The 19,426-nt window shown below is 42.7% G+C and overlaps 1 protein-coding gene across 1 annotated transcript in view; it reads right to left on the bottom strand.

Annotated features, from left to right (window-relative positions):
• cbl (Cbl proto-oncogene, E3 ubiquitin protein ligase) overlaps positions 1-19,426 on the bottom strand; it is a 151,679-nt gene that overhangs the window by 121,080 nt on the left and 11,173 nt on the right. The window lies entirely within an intron of this gene.

The raw sequence follows: 19,426 nt of genomic DNA on the forward strand, positions 1-19,426 counted from the left end.
AAAAAATTCATGACATATGTGAGTGATAAACCTGATTCTGATATGGGTCTCTATTGTGGATGGAGAGTAGCAAGAGGGCAGGGAGAGGGGAACGGTTGGGGAAAAAGGGAAGGGAGAGGGAGCAGGAAGCATGAGAAAGACATTTTGTAATGATAACTAAACCAACTGTTTGGAATCAAATGACCTTGTCTGATGTCTCAGAGCTGGGTGTGTCTGCACTCACACTACCTCCCCCACCCTACCCCTGGCACTCCTCTTCTGCCACCTGTCCCACACACCTCCTGCGGTGCTCCACCCTCGCCATTCTCAACATTCTTTGTTCCCGCCAGATTTTAAAACTCTTTCCACTCCATGTTGACAAATACAGTACTGTGCAAAAGTCTTAGGCCCCCTAACTATATATATGTGCCTAAGACTTTTGCAAAGTACTATACCTCAGTGCTCAATGCAATCCATCATGGAAAAGTGGACACAATATGAAACCACAGCCACATTGCTAAGGTCAGGGCTCGCCTCTAAAACTAGTCACTGGAGAAGAATGAAACTTGTTGAGCTACTGAGATGCCAAAAGTCACTGAGTGAGCTGCAGAAATCAGTGACTGCAACTGGAGATGAAGCGTCCTGTCCGCCAGAGAAAGCAGGATCTCCCAGTGGCCACACATTTTAATTCCACATCCCATTCCCATTCTGATATGTTTATCCACGGCCTCCTCTACTGTAAAGATGAAGCCACACTCAGGTTGGAGGAACAACACCTTATATTCCGTGGTAGCCTCCAACCTGATGGCATGAACATCGACTTCTCTAACTTCCGATAAGGCCCCACCTCCCCCTCGTACCCCATCTGTTACTCATTTTTATGCACACATTCTTTCTCTCACTCTCCTTTTTCTCCCTCTGTCCCTCTGAATATACCTCTTGCCCTTCCTCTGGGTCCCCCCCCCTTGTCTTTCTTCCCGGCCCTCCTGTCCCATGATCCTCTCGTATCCCCTTTTGCCTATCACCTGTCCAGCTCTTGGCTCTATCCCTCCCCCTCCTGTCTTCTCCTATCATTTTGGATCTCCCCCTCCCCCTCCAACTTTCAAATCCCTTACTCACTCTTCCTTCAGTTAGTCCTGACGAAGGGTCTCGGCCTGAAACGTCGACTGCACCTCTTCCTAGAGATGCTGCTTGGCCTGCTGCGTTCACCAGCAACTTTGATGTGTGTTGCTTGAATTTCCAGCATCTGCAGAATTCCTGTTGTTTGCGTTTAAATTCACTACTGCGAAGCCTCTTCCGGTGATGCCTACACCGAAGAAGTTTAGATCCTCTCTTCGACGGGAGTTCAGTGAAACCATCTCTCACTGCTCCCCATCTGTAATTTCTTCGGCTCTTCAACTTTTCGACCACACTTTGACTCAGACTCGCTATCACAGCCATATATCCTTTCTTGGAACGTGCCTCCGTCGCCAACTTACTCCAGTTGGCTTTAGGATTCGTTTCCAAGCCTCTCAATTTGGACCTTCTGAGGATCCCAGGTACTCACATTTTATTGACTCTGCCTCTCGCCGCTTCTCCCGTCAAGCTCTGAAGGCGACTCTCTCCGCCATGAGGAGGTACTTGGTGTCCCTATCCCAGACCCTTCCACACCTTCGGGACACTTTCTTCACCGTCTGTAATGGTCCTACCCGTTATTTCATCCTCCGTCGGATTCACGCCTGCAATCGCCGTTTTTTTGACTTTGTCATGTTAGGCAAAGATTGCAAGATCCTACATCTACGGACTCCAGAGCCTGCCGGCCCCGACGCTAGCAGGCATGAACTTCAGATTGCGGCCCGTGCCATTGATCTCGACGGCTCCAACACCTCAGGGCATATTCAAAACCCGGACTCCAGCAACGACCATGGACACCTTCACAGCGATTGCGCAACCACCAACTGCGACTCCAGCCTTGAACTCCAGGCCGGGTCTTCAAGTGCTGCTATTGTGACTCCCGTCTCCCCTTCCCCCACCACCACTCCGCAGCCCCGTCTTCCTCAGATCCCACCATCAGCTCCTGGGTACTCAGAGGCTCCATCTTCCTCTCACCCCAACCCTCCCCTCTCCACTGACACCCCCAGCCTCCCCCCTCCCCCCTCTGATCCCAGCTCTCATCCGTGCCGGGTCTTTACCATCCCCTCCGACCTTCAACTGTCGGAGGCAGAACGCTCTGTTCTCAGTAAGGGCCTCACCTTTGTCCCACTTCGCCCACACCTCAGCGAGTTCTGTGTTCGCCACCATGCGGAACTTTTCTTCCGCCGTCTCCGTCTCCGAGCCTACTTCTTCGGCAAGGACTCTTCCACCCCCACCGATGACCCCTTCTCCCGTCTTCAACCCTCCTCTTCTTCATGGACACCCCGCTCTGGTCTTCTGCCTGCTCTGGATCTCTTTATCGCTAACTACCAACGGGACATCAACCGTCTCGACTTCACCGCACCTTGTCCCCATTCCAACCTCACTCCTTCGGAACGCTCTGCTCTCCACTCCCTCCGCACTAATCCCAACCTTATTATTAAACCCGCCGATAAGGGGGGTGCTGTTGTAGTCTGACGTACTGACCTCTACCTTGCCGACGCACAGCGACAACTCGCGGATACCTCCTCTTATTTACCCCTCGATCGTGATCCCACTAAGGAGCACCAGGCCATTGTCTCCCACACCATCACTGACTTTATCCGCTCAGGGGATCTCCCATCCACTGCTACCAACCTTATAGTTCCCACACCCCGCACTTCCCGTTTCTACCTCCTACCCAAGATCCACAAACCTGCCTGTCCTGGCCGACCTATTGTCTCAGCTTGCTCCTGCCCCACCGACCTCATTTCTGCATACCTCGACACTGTTTTATCACCCCTTGTTCAATCCCTTCCGACCTATGTTCGTGACACTTCTCACGCTCTTAAACTTTTCGATGATTTTAAGTTCCCTGGCCCCCACCGCTTTATTTTCACCATGGATGTCCAGTCCTTATATACTTCCATCCCCCATCACGAAGGTCTCAAAGCTCTACGCTTCTTTTTGGATTCCAGACCTAATCAGTTCCCCTCTACCACCACTCTGCTCCGTCTAGCGGAATTAGTCCCTACTCTTAATAATTTCTCCTTTGGCTCCTCCCACTTCCTCCAAACTAAAGGTGTAGCTATGGGCACCCGTATGGGTCCTAGCTATGCCTGCCTTTTTGTTGGGTTTGTGGAACAACCTATGTTCCGTGCCTATTCTGGTATCTGTCCCCCACTTTTCCTTCACTACATCGACGACTGCATTGGCGCTGCTTCCTGCACGCATGCAGAACTCGTTGACTTTATTAACTTTGCCTCCAACTTTCACCCTGCCCTCAAGTTTACCTGGTCCATTTCCGACACCTCCCTCCCCTTTCTAGATCTTTCTGTCTCTGTCTCTGGAGACAGCTTATCCACTGATGTCTACTATAAGCCTACTGACTCTCACAGCTATCTGGACTATTCCTCTTCTCACCCTGTCTCTTGCAAAAACGCCATCCCCTTCTCGCAATTCCTCCGTCTCCGCCGCATCTGCTCTTAGGATGAGGCTTTTCATTCCAGGACGAGGGAGATGTCTTCCTTTTTTAAAGAAAGGGGCTTCCCTTCCTCCACTATCAACTCTGCTCTTAAACGCATCTCCCCCATTTCACGTACATCTGCTCTCACTCCATCCTCCCGCCACCCCACTAGGAATAGGGTTCCCCTGGTCCTCACCTACCACCCCACCAGCCTCCGGGTCCAACATATTATTCTCCGTAACTTCCGCCACCTCCAACGGGATCCCACCACTAAGCACATCTTTCCCTCCCCCCCTTCTCTGCATTCCGCAGGGATCGCTCCCTACACAACTCCCTTGTCCATTCGTCCCCCCCATCCCTCCCCACTGATCTCCCTCCTGGCACTTATCCGTGTAAGCGGAACAAGTGCTACACATGCCCTTACACTTCCTCCCTTACCACCATTCAGGGCCCCAAACAGTCCTTCCAGGTGAGGTAACACTTCACCTGTGAGCCGACTGGGGTGATATACTGCGTCCGGTGCTCCTGATGTGGACTTTTATATATTGGTGAGACCCGACGCAGACTGGGAGACCGCTTTGCTGAACATCTACGCTCTGTCCGCCAGAGAAAGCAGGATCTCCCAGTGGCCACACATTTTAATTCCACATCCCATTCCCATTCTGATATGTCTATCCACGGCCTCCTCTACTGTAAAGATGAAGCCACACTCAGGTTGGAGGAACAACACCTTATATTCCATCTGGGTAGCCTCCAAGCTGATGGCATGAACATCAACTTCTCTAACTTCCGATAAGGCCCCACCTCCCCCTCGTACCCCATCTGTTACTCATTTTTACGCACACATTCTTTCTCTCACTCTCCTTTTTCTCCCTCTGTCCCTCTGAATATACCTCTTGCCCATCCTCTGGGTCCCCCCCCCTTGTCTTTCTTCCCGGACCTCCTGTCCCATGATCCTCTCGTATCCCCTTTTGCCTATCACCTGTCCAGCTCTTGGCTCCATCCCTCCCCCTCCTGTCTTCTCCTATCATTTTGGATCTCCCCCTCCAACTGTCAAATCCCTTACTCACTCTTCCTTCAGTTAGTCCTGACGAAGGGTCTCAGCCTGAAACGTCGACTGCACCTCTTCCTACAGATGCTGCTTGGCCTGCTGCGTTCACCAGCAACTTTGATGTGTGTTGCCTGGAGATGAAGCTCATGGCTTCATAATCTCCAAGGCCTTGCACAATTCAATACAATTCCAAATCAATTCAAGTTTGTCATTCAACCATATACGAGTACAGCCAAACAAGACAGTGTTAAGGGTACTTATGGAAGAGTGGCAAGAAAGAAGCCCTGACTAAAAAAAGACTTTGCAAAGTACCACTTAGAAGATACTGCAAGTATGTGGAAGAAGGTCTTGCAGTCAGATGAGACTAAAGTATTACTTTTTGGCAATACATTCGCTCCTGGCATAATTTACATACTATTTAATTATTTATTCCTGACATAATTTACATATTACTATCTAATTATTTATTCCTGGTATAATTTACATATTACTATTTCATTATTTATGGTTTTATTACTATTTAATTATTTATGGTGCAACTGTAGCAAAAACCAATTTCCCCCGGGATCAATAAAGTATGACGATGACTACGACTATAAATCTAATACTGCAGATCAGCCAGGTAACAGCATCCCAACTGCAAAGTATGGTGGAGGGAGCAGCATGCTATGGGGATGCTTTTCAGCAGCAGGGACTGGAAATCTGGTCAGGATTGATGGGAAGATGGAAAGGAAGGGTATGTCACATCCGGAGTTTCTCTGGTTAGCGGACGATTTCCCTCCACACCTCTCTGACGTAGTGGGGAACCACGTACGAGGCAAGTTACAGCAGTGGTTTGCCAGGTGAGTTTCCAAAGAGATCACCAGCTCGTAACCCAGCACGGATGAAAGCGTGCAGGGGAGCCAGCTGGATTCAAACTCGGGACCTTTCATCCCGAAGTCCGGCACTGATGCCACTACGCCACCAGCCAGGTCGATGGGAAGATGAATGCTGCTAAATAAGGAGATTCTGGATAAAAATCTGCTAGCCTCTGCCAGAAAACTTACACTGGAGAGAAAGTTTGTCTTTCAGCAGGACAACAACCCAAAGCACACTGCCAAAGCAACCATGGAGTAGCTTCAAATGAAGAAAATTGATGTCCTTGAGTGGCTGAGTCCTGACCTTAACCCGATCGAACATCTCTAGCAAGACCTCAAGATTGCTGTTCACCACTGTTCAACTAACCTGACACAGCTTAAGCAGTTTTGTAAGGTGGAATGGGCAAATCTTGCTCTATCACACTGCAAAAGCTCCTCCAGCTTTGCATGAAGACTACCGGCTGTAACAGCTATGATAGATGGTTCAACTAAGTCCTGAGCAAAGGGGAATGAATACTTTTTGAACTACTAACATTTCAGTTTTTGAATCTTTAGTTTTTCATGTTTAAAATTTTCCATTTTTTGGGCTCTACTGTGAAAAAAATGATTCATAAATAAAAATTCACAGTTAAATTGATCAAAATCCTTGGTTGGAATATTCATTTACATGAACAAAGGGTTGGGCTGAATACTTTTAAAAAGGCATTGTAAATGATATTGAAATTTTTCATTTTCCATCTCCAATTGCAAGGCTAGTATAAAATCAATGGCTTGAGAAACCGTTTTCACCAGTTCGTATTTATACAATGCCTTTAGCGCTACAGGGATTCATGGGGCTTATTAAATGTTTTGTTATATTAACCATTCCACTTTCTGCTTGAAAAAGTTAATTTTTGTAAGCCCAACACAGTGTCTCAGCAGGAGGCCATGTATCAAATTATAAGATGTCCTATTGCTCTTATACAAAATGCTAACAGGCTCAGCTGAACATCTATTTACTTTAGTTACAGAATGTTCCATGTTAATAACAACTCTGGGCACTGATATTCCAGCCAAACAAAGGTTTCTGGGTATAATTTGAGAGATTTGCATTACTGAACATAGACTGCATGGATTATAAACGAATTAGCCTTCCACCACATTAATGCTTTCAGAGCCGAGAGGAAATTCTTCCACATTTTAACTATCTCAACTGTTCAAGCTTCAATTGTGCTGCACTATGCAATTTAAATCTTGAATTCTAGTTGACCAAGGACTATTGTGCCACAGAACAATCCAACACTCAATCCCAAATATTCATACTTCTGACTGTACACTTAAAAACAATAGCAAACTTTACAAAGTTTCCTGATAACTCAAGGATCACTCTTCCCCCTTCAAAAAAAACTACAGACCAGACTAACAGAATCAAAATTTTTCTCCCATCCAAATCCTTACATTTACCAGGTTTGGTCCATTACTTGTGGGCACATCATGCTACAATCTGAATATTAATCAAAGATAATTTTGAAAATCAGCCAATATGTTTACTGGTTACGACTAAGGTTCACAGTTAGGATTCACAATGAGTTGGTAAATAGGGCCAAATACCAACTCTAGAGAAGACCAACAGGAGTGGGAGAGAGATGTTTTCCTTTACTAAAGGTCTGTGACTGGTGGGGTTCCGCAGGGAACACTGCAGGGACCCTTTTATTTGAAGTATATATTAATGATTTGGATAAAAATGTTGGTGGCCTGAATAGCAAGTTTACAGGTAATATTGAAATTGGAGTTATGGATAGCAAGGAAGAATACACTATCAAAGAATACAACTAGATACAGATCAGTTGGAAATTTGGGCAAAGAAATTGAAGATGGAGTTTAATCCAGTTTAGTGAGAGGTGTTGCATTTTGGGAGGTCTAATGCAAGAGGAAATTATCCAATGAATGGCAGGAGCACTGGTATGCAAAGGTATCTTGAGATGCAGGTCCAAAGCCCTCTAAAAATGGCAACACATTTGGATGCTTGATAAAGAATGCGTGCCACATGCTTGCCTTCATCAGCAGAGTATTGAGTATAAAAATTGGGAAGTTATGTTGCAGCTGTATAAAGCTTAGGTTCAGCCACATTTTCTGGAGCATTGGAGGCTGTGGAGCAACCTGACAGAAGTACATAAAATTATGGAAGGTATAGATAGGGTATATAATCAATTTTCGTCCGAGAATGGAAATGTCAAAAGTTGGTTTAAGGAGAGAGGGAAGGCTTAGCAGAGATTTGAGAGTCAAGTTGTTACTTAAACAGAATGGTACATGCCTGGAATGCACTGTCAGAAGTGGCAGCAAAGAAAACAGCAACATTTGAGAGACATTTAGACAGATTCATAAACAGGCAGGAAATAGAGGAATCAAATAACTAAAGAACGTGGGATGGTTTTAGTTTGTCAGTTTGAACATCAAAGCAATTAATTACATTTCCTTGTACTTTAACCTCAGTTTCTTATATTGGAGGGAGGAGAAGATGGCGGTGCGACGCAGCGCACACAGCCGTTCCGAATGATATCGTATCTGTGAAGTAGGATGCCATGCACAATCCTGATTTGATAGAGACAGATGTGAAGAAGCACGGAGGAACATCTGGAGAAACTTCCAAAATGCCTGCTTCGCTTCCGCTGCTACTGTGCGATCGAGAATCCCCAGAGGGAAGGCCCCAAATCCTCGGCCTTGCCTGTTCCCGGGGCTGGGGTCGAAGCACTCGGCAGAGATGGTGCTTGGTGCATCAGTGTCAGAGAGCAGGTCGGAGGCTCGGAGTTTTCAGACGGACTCGGAGTCGGACTATGGTCAGATGCTTCTGGGATGCTGCATCGGCAAGTTTGCAGCGCTGGAGGTTTACCGTCTGCGTGAGATGATGGGACTTTCGAGAGACTTTACCGTGCCCATGGTCTGTTCTTATCAAATTACGGTATTGCTTTGCACTGTCATCACTATATGTTATAATTATATGGTTTTTGTCAGTTTTTCAGTCTTGGCTTGTCATGTGTTTCTGTGATATCATTCTGGAAAAACATTATATCATTTCTTAACACATGCATTACTAAATGACAATAAATGAGGACTGTGTGTCCTCATAATCTAAAAAAAAACAGAACAGCATGGGCCATTCTACTATGATTTTTTGCCAACTTATATAAACCTACACCACAATCAACCTATCCCTTCCCTCCTACACAGCCAATAACGCTCATTTTTCTTACATCCATCTGCCTATCTAGGAGTTTCTAAAATGACCCTATTGTTTCAGGCTCTACCACCAGTCCTGGCAGTGTGGTTCCAGCATGTAACACTATGTAAAGACCTACCTCTAACATCTCCCCTCAAGCCTTCCTCCAATCATTTTAACAGATGGCCTCTGGTATTAGCCATTGCTTCCTTGGGGGGTGGGGGGGAAATGCTGACTGTCCACCCAATCTATGCTGCTTGTAATCTTATACACTTCTATCAAGTTGCCTCTCATCATCCATCACTCAAAAAGAAAAGCCTTAGCTTGCTTAACCTTTCCTCACAAGACATGCTCTCTAATCCAGGCTGGCAAATCTCCTCTGCACCATCTCTAAAGCTTCCACATCCTTCTTCCTATAACGAGATTAGAGTTAAACACAATACTCCAAATGTGGTCTAACAAGTTTTATGGAGCTGCAACTTTACTACGTGACTCTTGAATTCAGTCCCTTGAATAACGAAGGCCAACATGCCATACATGTTCTTAACCACCCTATTAACTTGTGCAAAAACCTTGAGGAGTCTAAGGACTTGAACCTCAAGATCCATTTCTTCCTCCACACTGCAAAGAATCCTACTATTAACCTTGTTCTTCATTTTCAAGTTCAACCTTCCAATGTCCACCATCTCACACTTTTCAGGATTGGACTCCATAAGCCACTTCTCTGCCCAACTCACCATCTTGTCTATATCCCATTGTAACCTACAACAACCTTCTATATTATCCACAGCATTAACTTGTGTCATCTGTCAACTTACTAACCCACCCCTGCACTTCCTCATCCAAGTAATTTCACAATCACAAAGTGAAGGGGTCCCAGACAGATCCATGCAGGACATTGCTAGTCATGGATCTTCAGGCACGATACACTACATCTACTTTCACCTTCTGCTTTGTAGGCAAGTCAATTCTGAATCTGTGCAGCCAAGTCCATGCTTCATGACTTTCTGGATAAGCTTACCATGGGAATCTTTGTCAGACACTTTACTATAATCCATATGCATCAAACCCACTGCTCTACCTTCAATTTGTTTTGTCGCCTTCTCGAAAAACTCAGTCAGGCTCCTGTCTTTCACACAGTATGTTCACTATCCCTAATAAGACTATGCTTCTCCAATTGCTAGTAAATACTGTCCCTAAGAATCCTATCCAATAGCTTACCAAGCCTCACTGGTCTGTAATTCCCAGGATTGTCTCCATTACTTTTCCTGAACAATGGAACTTATGCCATCCTCCAATCCTCTGGCACTATTCCTGTGGCCAGGGAAGATGTACAGGTCATCAACACTCCAGCAATCTCTTCCCTCACTTCCCATCATAACCAGTGGTATATCCTATCCAGCCCTATAATAGTTATAACTATTATGTTTTTTCAGATGATACAACACTACATTTTTCTTAACCTCAACATATTCGAACACATTAGCCTGTTCTATGCCAACCTCACGTTCAAAGTTCCTCTCCCCACTAAACACTGAAGTATTCATCAAGAACCTTCCCTAACTGCTCTGCCTCCAGACACATTCCCTCCTTTGTCCCTGAGCATTCCTACCCTCAACTCTAGTCATCCTCCTGCTAATCTCGTAAGAGTAGTATGCCTTGGGGTTTTTCTTGATTCAACTTCTGATGTCACCTTCTAACACTCTTAATTCCCTTAAACTCCTTCCAAGCTAACTTATAATTCTCAAGAGCCCTGTCTGATTTTTGCTTCCTAAACATCAAGTAGGCTTTCTTTTTCTTCTTGACTAAATATTTTACCTCTCATCAACCATGATTTCTTCATCCCACTATTCTTTTCCTGTCTCAGTGTGACATATCCATCTAGAACCCCATGGAAGTGGTCCTTAAACAGCCCTATATTTCTGCTGTGCATTTCCCAGAAACATCGGTTTCCAAGTTATGCTCCCAAGTTCCTGCCTAATTGCATCATAATTAGCCCTCTCCCAATTAAGTACTTTCTCATATTATCTGATCATATCTTTATTCATAGCTATGCAGAAGGTCAGGACGTCGAGGTCACTATCTCTCAAATGCTCACTCACCGATAAGTCTATCATCTGACCAGATTTATTGCCTAGTGTGACATCCAATAAGACCGCTCTGCTAGACAGCCCACTCATATAGTGTGTCGGGAATCATTCCTGGACACACCTAAAAATTTCTGTCTCACTAAGGAGGTACCGATCAACACAAGAGAAGTTGCTGACAATACAAGAGCTTTGGAAGGAATCTCAAAAGTTATCAAAGTGAATTACAAAGACTCAAACATTTACTTTGAACACATTTTTGCTTCAATAAACTTTTAAATATTTACATACAAATTAGTTACTAGCTTGAGCGATAGCTTAATTTCCACTATACAGAAATATGGTGTACCGATGGTATTATGATACTATTTCCAATGCACACATTAATGGTTCCTTTGTTCCATTTGTGGCAAAGTTATTCCAGATACTATGGATGGTTAAGTTTTACTCATGTTTCACATGGATTTTAATGGCAAACGTTTGCTTCTTCAGATAAGATTGTACTGTGAGGCAGCACGAATGTTACATAGAAATAATCTGATGCCAAGGGCAACACCCCCAATCTTGGTTAGGAATAATAAACATGCCTCACCCATCAAAATAGCTACTAGCACTAATCTGCAACTGCAAGCATCTTTGATATGACTGTGGAACACCATCACATGATGGATAAGAGCATCATCTAGTGCAATACTAAAAACCACAATATGAAAGCCACGGGTTCAATCCATATTCTTTGCCATGTTTCAAAAATCAGAATCAGATTCAGTATCACTGGCATTTGATGTGAAATTTGATAACTCAGCAGCAGCAGTTCAATGCAATACATAATATGGAAGAGAAAAAATAATTAAATAAAAATTATAATACGTAAATCTTATTCAGTATACTTTATACAGTATACCCATATTGAATAGATTAAAAGACATGCAAAAAAACAAATACTGTATATTAAAAAAAAGTGACGTAGTGTTCACAGGTTCAATGTCCATTTACAAATCAGATAGCAGAGGGGAAGAAGCTGTTCCTGAATTGCTGACTATGTGCCTTCAAGCTTCTGTATCTCCTACCTAACAGTAATAGTGAGAAAAGGGCATGCCCTGGGTGCTGGAAGTCCTTAATAATGGACACTGACTTTCTGAGACATCGCTCCTTGACAATGTCCTGGGTACTTTGTTGGCTAGTATCCAAGATGGAGCTGACTAGATTTACAAACTTCTGCAGCTTCTTTTGGTCCTGTGCAGTAGCACGCCCCCCCATACCAGACAGTGAGGCAGACTGTCAGAATGCTCTCCACAGTACATCTATAGAAGTTTTTGAGTGTATTTATTGACATGCCAAATCTCTTCAAACTCCTAATGAAGTATAGCCACTGTCTTGCCTTCTTTATAACTGCATCGATATGTTGGGATCAGGTTAGAGCCTCAGAGATCTTGACACCCAGGAACTTGAAACTGCTCTCTCTCCACTTCTGATCCCTCTTTGAGGATTGGTATGTGTTCCCTTGTCTTACCCTTCCTGAAGTGCACAATCAGCTCTTTTGTCCTACTGACGTTGAGTGCCAGGTTGTTGCTGCGACATCACTCTACTAGTTGGCATATCTCACTCCTGTACGCCCTCTCATCACCACCTGAGATTCTACCAACAATGGTTGTATCATCAGCAAATTTATAGATGGTATTTAAGCTATGCCTAGCCAAACAGTCATGTGTATATAGAGCAGTGGGCTAAGCACACACCCTTGAGGTGCACCAGTGTTGATCGTCAGCGAGGAGGGAAGGATATGTCATCACCAATCCACACAGATTGTGGTCTCCCGGTTAGGAAGTCGAGGATCCAATTGCAGAGGGAGGTACAGAGACCCAGGGTCTGCAACTTCTCAATCAGGATTGTGGGAATGATGGTATTATTGTGGGAATGATGGTATTAAATGCTGAGCTACAGTTGATGAAAAGCATCTTAACATAGGCGTTTGTGTTGTCCAGGTGGTCTAAAGCCATTTTGAAGCAAGTGGGAACTTCCACTCGTAGCAGTGAAAGGTTGAAAATGTCATTGAATATTCCCACTAGTTGTTTGGCACAGGTAATGTAATCTGCCACAAATATCCTTAGCTTGTACAACCAAGAGAAAAATTTGCTAGACTTACTTTCCATATTCATATCCAAGTGGAATCACTTTCAACCATGCTATGGATGACACTTGATGAACATCCCAGCAGAGATATAATGCTTGCAGCAAATCATAATGGTAAGGGAATTCAACTACTGGGCCAAATGTGGAAAATTCAAAGATAAAGTACAAATCATTTTGAAAAACCAAATGTAAGGACCGACACAGTTGTACAATAAAATGTAAAGAAATTGTGGGACCAATTTCAGGTGAATTAAGAGCATTAGAAGAATATTACACAGCATGCGGGATTGCATGTAGCAGTGGTGCTTCACCGTTCTGGGTTGGACTCTGACCTACATGGAGTTTCCACTTTCCACACAACACAAGTGTTTCTCTACAGTGCTAGTTTCCTGCCTCATCCCAAAGACATGTTGGTTATTAATACATTACCACTGTAATTCAATTCTATTGAAGGTGGCTGATGGTACAAGGGAAAGTTGATGAACATGCAAGAGAGAATAAGTTACATGGAAATAAAATCCCGTATTCCATGTCATATAAACATAATTTCAATTTTTTTCTGTTGATTACAAAACATAGAACACACTGGTTTGTTCATTTTTTCATCTCTTTATATTATGGCCGAAATGCTAAATAGCCTGAGTGTCAACCCAGGATACAGTTTTCTTACAATATTTTGCTTCAGTTAGCATATTCACTGTACAGTCAGTATACAAAGTATTGAAAATATGATTATGACAAAATTGCTCTATATGCATATCTTTTCAAAGTATGTGCAAGAGCAATGAATATCACCAAACACACAGATCTATGTACACAACCATGTGATACTCCTACACAGTGCATCAACTTATTTAATATCTCAGATTCTATCTCAGGAATTCTATAAATGTGACAAGGATTTCTAATTCCACTACCATCTCAGGTAGCAAATTCCAGATGAACTGTTTGGATAAAGACATTTAATCAGGTCTCATCTAATCATTTGGCAGGGTACATTTAGGAAGGGTTGGCTAGCAGGCAAGGACAAAGAAGCACAGGGGTCAAGGATGGAAAGTCTCTGACAGTGAGAGTGAAAAAGGCAGTGAAGAATGATTTAAGGATAGTTTCTGATATAGAGAAACTGGGAATATTGTTATAATCATATATGTTTAAGTACACACATTATTGAGATAGAGAATACAACCCAAAATATATCAACCAAGAAATTTAAAGACATTAGATAGTTAGAAAACTAGGAAGTGCCTGTCGACTTCCCTTTCAAAATGACTGACTTGCTCCACCCCACCACCTTTATAGGCAGCAAGTCCCAGATCACCATCACTATCGGCGTTAAAAGAATTCTCATCACACCTCTCGTATTCCAAACCTTAAACATATGCATCTAGTCTTTGGTAAGACAATCTTCCCCTATTCATCCTATCAAAACCATTGACAACCTATCAAAACTATTCTCAACCTCTCTGCTCTAAGGATAGCAAACACAGGTTGCCCATTTTAATCCTATGCCTAAAATTCCTCATCTGTAACACATCAAACAATTTTAATAAATTCTTCTGTACCCTCTTGAGCTTTCACATGATTAAAAAGATTACCCAAATTAGATACAACAGCCCAGTACTAACCTAAATAATGTTTATACAAATTCATTTTGTACTTCTACTCATAAATCCAATTGGATTTACTAACCACTTATCTCAAAATGTTCTACCACTACATACACATGGTTCTGTTTCATCACTCCTTTGGAACCAGAGCCATTTAATCTAAATTGTTGTTTACCACAGTGTATCTTTTTTTTTAAACACACACACACACACCTGAGCAGGTCTATAATGCAAAGAACTAAATAAGCCCAGCCCAAGTCCAACCACTGCAACAAAAATTACAATCTAAAACATGCTATAGATCTGTTTCATGATGTTTCACTAAGAGGGCCTGTTCCTGCGCTGTAGTGTTATAATTTCTATATTTTATGGAACAGAAACCATCCTGTCCTACACAAAGTGCCAAGCCAGCATGCAATTGGCCAAACCAAAATGTTTCATCAGAGCACACACCTAAACAATATAGTAAGGTTCATCAGGGTACACTGTAACCAGGCTGTATTTCATGTATTAATGTCACCTGCTGCCTGCTTTTTTGCCAGCCTACATCATCTTGCAGGGTATCACCATCCTCAAACAAGAGAAAATCTGCAGATGCTGGAAGTCCGAGCAACACACACAAATGCTGGAGGAATTCAGCAGGCCAGGCAGCATCCATTGAAAAAAGTACAGTTGACGTTTCGGGCCGAAACCCTTAGCTACATACATGTGGTTTTGTTTCATCATTCCTTTAAGACCAGAGTTATTTAATCTAAATTGTTGTTTGCCACGGTGTATCACTTTGCATTGGAGACCTACTCAGGTATAAGAATAAAACAGTAAGAGTCCTGCCAAAGGGTTTCAGCCCGAAATGTCAACTGTCCTCCCCCACCCGCCCCCCAAAGATGCTGACTGGCATCCTGAGTTCCTCCAGCATTTTGTGTGTGTTCCTCCTCACTTTTCATCACGCTTCTATGCCTTTCATCATCTCTAAATTTGTAAATTTTATCCAAAACACTTATGGCTAAGCCATAATGTATTTTAAACAAGAAATGGCCTAATCAATGATTTTAGGAAACACCATTTATCACCCACAAGTCAGAACAACAACAACTATGAACCATTCAACTTTTCACCACCTCCATGCTGCTGACCTTTGAATTGCACGATCAATTTTTCTGAACAGCTCATTATAGCTAAGTTTATCAAACACCTGATATGACAAATAACAATCTATTCCATTCTTAAAAAGCCTTTTGTCATTTCATCAGAAATTCAATTAGATTTCTGTGGGGCAGCGCAATAGCGTAGTGGTTAGCACAATGTTTTACAGTACAGGAGACCTGGGTTCAATTCCTGCAGCTGCTCCACTCCTGTAAGGAGTTTTGACATTCTCCCCATGACCACATGGTTTTCCTCCCACAGTCCAAAGACGTACCATTGGTAGGTTGATTGGTCCATTGTAAATTGTCCCAAGACAAAGCTGTGGTTAAATCGGGGGATTGCTGGGTGGCACGGCTTGAAGGGCCAAAAGGGCCCATTCTGTACTACATCTCAATAAGTAATAAGTAAAACAATAGTCCAGTAACTTGAACCTGAGCTGTTACATCACAGAACAAAGTTCCCCTTTCTTAAGCCAATTGTTTTAGAAACAGGTTCAATTTCTCCAAGCTGCTCAACCATTTACTTAGATCATCAATGTCCTGTATCTTAATATTTAAGCACCTTAACTCTACATCATCCAATAAACCAAACTTATTTTCAAATTCTCTGATCATCTACAGCCTTTGGGGAAGAGCACAAGGTTCCTTCAATCTTGTGGGTAGAAAAGATACCCTCCTGACTTTTGTTCCCTCCCTTTATAAATGGAGCAATCCCAATTTTGAACACACTCCAATAGAGGAGACAGATTTTTTTCCACAAGTACTTCAACAATTCATTTTAACATTTTCATACCTTGTTGTGAGAAAACTGAATTATGTTGGTGAGTAGACTTGCTGTGTAGATTGGATCAGCACAAAGAATTGACCCATATATACATATGGAACAGCAGTAATACAATATATACCCGCTATTCCAAGGTAACTTCTAGTTAATCAATAATGGATTGCAGACATGTCCTTAGGTTTGTGATGGTAATTCTGTTGAACCTGTGACACTAGTTATACTTGGGGGTGCAGTTCGACATAATGACCTTCTACCTGGAAATTAGGGACTTTGGGAAAAACGCGTGCATTGTAAAATAATGGGCTAATGATATGAGAGTAGTAAAAACATTGATCACCTTGCACACAAGTGAGCCTGGGAAAAGATGCCAAAAATTCAGGGAAATGCTGGACTAAACAACATCTGCATTAGCATACATGAAGTTAAGAAGTTAGTTACAGCCCTGTTCACATTATAACAGAAACCTCTGGAAGGAATAAGGATAATAATCAGGAGACCACCAGAGCATGGGTCTTGCCAGGTAGTCATCATTATCAACATAATTGTTTATTTGCTCCTCAATGTTGATAATTATGTGACTGTGCATTCAATGAAGACGCTGCCTCTAAATCAGGGTTCTAAGGCCTGAGTCAACGTTGTAGTAGCAACCTGGGCTCCATGGCATAAGAAAGGTCGGGAACCCCTGCTCCAAATATATTGTTCACAAATGGGGAGTGTGGGGACCATGCCTAACATGAGAAATAGGCCCTACTCCCTCCTGCTTAGCGCAAGAATAGACAAGTGAGAGTGAATCTTTGCCTCACAAGCTCAAATTTTCTATAGCCTCACAAGAATACAGGGCCATACCGCAACCTCTCGATCCTTTTAGCAGTTGTAACATTCTAGTGAACATACACTATGTGGTCAGCATCTGAAATTGAACACTCCTGATACGTTAAGGTGGCCAAATATGGGAAATAATAAACCAATATACCATATAGAGGCATGGATTATCTTACATGGCAATTTGCATAAAGCCAATGCTGTGATCATCACATTTCAGCAATTTACATCAGCTATGGCTCAATTTACAACATTTCCAACCAGGAGCTTGAGTACAGGCATTTACATCTCATTGTCAAAGTGTCATTCTTAGATGAAAACTTTTTAAACTGCACTGAAATTTGAATTAAAAATAGAAAATGTTGGAAAAACAACAGATCAGGCAGCATCTGAAAAAGAAATAGTTAACATTTCAGTTCAAAGTGGATGTGGTGTATATGGATTTTAGTATGACATTCAACAAGGTTCCCCAAAGTAGGCTCATTCAGAAAGTCAAAAAGCACAGGATCCATGCAAACTTGTTTGTGTGGTTTCAAAATTAGTTTACCCACATGGCAGAGGATGGTAGGAGGTGAAGTGTATCCTGCCTGTGATGTTCTGCATGGATCTGCTCAGGGAGCCCTGCTCTTTGTGATTGTGAAATTATTTGAAAGAGGAAGTGCAGGGGTGGGTTAGCAAGTTTTCAGATAACACTAGTTAATGTTGTGGGTAACGTAGAAGGCTGTTGTAGGTTACAACAGAATTTAGACAGGATGGAGAGTTGGGCAGAAAAGTGGCTTATGGATTTCACTCCAGTAAAGTGTGAGGTGATGCACTTTGGAAAGTCAAATTTAAAAGCAGAGTACAAAGTTAAAGATTTCTTAACAGTCTGGAGGAAGAGAGGGATCCTGAGGTTCATGCTCATAGATCCCTCAGTTATTGTGCAAGTTGATCGGGTGGTTAAGGCGGCATATGGTGCTTTTGCCTTCATTAGTCAGGGGATTGAGTTTAAGAGCTGTGAGGTAATGTAGCTCTATAAAACTCTAGTTAGACCACACTTAAAAGTATTGTGTTCAGTTCTGGTGTCATTATAGGGAGGACGTGGAAATTTTAGAGGGTGCAGAGGAGATTTATCATGTGGCCTGGATTAGAGAGCATGTCTTATGATGAAAGGTTGAGCAAGCTAGGGCCTTTCTCTTTGGAGTTGAGGATGAGAGGTGACTTAATAGAGCTGTGTAAGATTACAAGAGGCATAGAGTGGACAGCCAGCACCTTTTTCCCCAGTACGCAACTAGCTAAGCACATAATTTTAAGGTGATTGGAGTAGAGTGAAGTATTGTGAGAATGTCAGTTATAGTTTTATTTCCATACAGAGAAGCAAGTATGTGGAATGCACTGCAAAGGGATGGTGGCAGAGGCAAATATATTAGGGACCTTTAAGGGACTCTTAGGCGGATGATAGAAAAATGCAGAGTTGTGTGTGAGGGAAAGGTTAGATTGATTTTGGAGTAAATTAAAAGGCCAGCACAACATCATGAGCCCTAGCGCCTGTACTCTGCCTGTACTCAGTCCCAAGTCCTTTAACCAACAGTATCAAATCTTAATCAGATTACATACTACTACTTGTGGGAGTTGCTGCTTCTACATTAGTTAGCATTCACTGCTCCCATATTACAATGATTATAAAGTGTGTCAGATGTGTGCTATAAAAATATAGCTTTTGTTACGTATTCAATCAAATGCAATAAGCTTGTTAATCAGCTTGCTCAAAAGTACACATGGAAACCGTACTGAAATACAGAGGGCTATTGAGAGTTTAAAACATTAAAGCTGGGAATATTGAGTAGCACATGATGAATATTGACAAAATTATCTTTCAGTTTACACAAAGGGCACAAAGAGAACAAAATGAGGCAAAAAGGTAGGCTGCCAGGATATTCAGAGTATATCACTTGGGATGATGACAGAAACAAGAGAAAACAGGGAATACTAAAGGATGAATTTTTTTTGCCTGAAAAAAAACAAGGCAAAGCCTAATGATGGGGAATGTAATTTGGGTGGGGTGGAGGAAAAAAGAGGAAGGCAGAATCACGAAAGAAAAGCAGAAATAAACGGTTCAACCAACATCCAAAATGTTCACAAGAACCAGAACAGAAAAAGCTAAATCACATTGATGTGGCCGCATGCAAGACTAAGATATCTGCACTTGGAATTGCATGATGAGGAGAAAGCA

The sequence above is a fragment of the Mobula hypostoma genome, chromosome X2, assembly GCF_963921235.1.
Source record: "Mobula hypostoma chromosome X2, sMobHyp1.1, whole genome shotgun sequence".
Lineage (NCBI taxonomy): Eukaryota > Metazoa > Chordata > Chondrichthyes > Myliobatiformes > Myliobatidae > Mobula > Mobula hypostoma.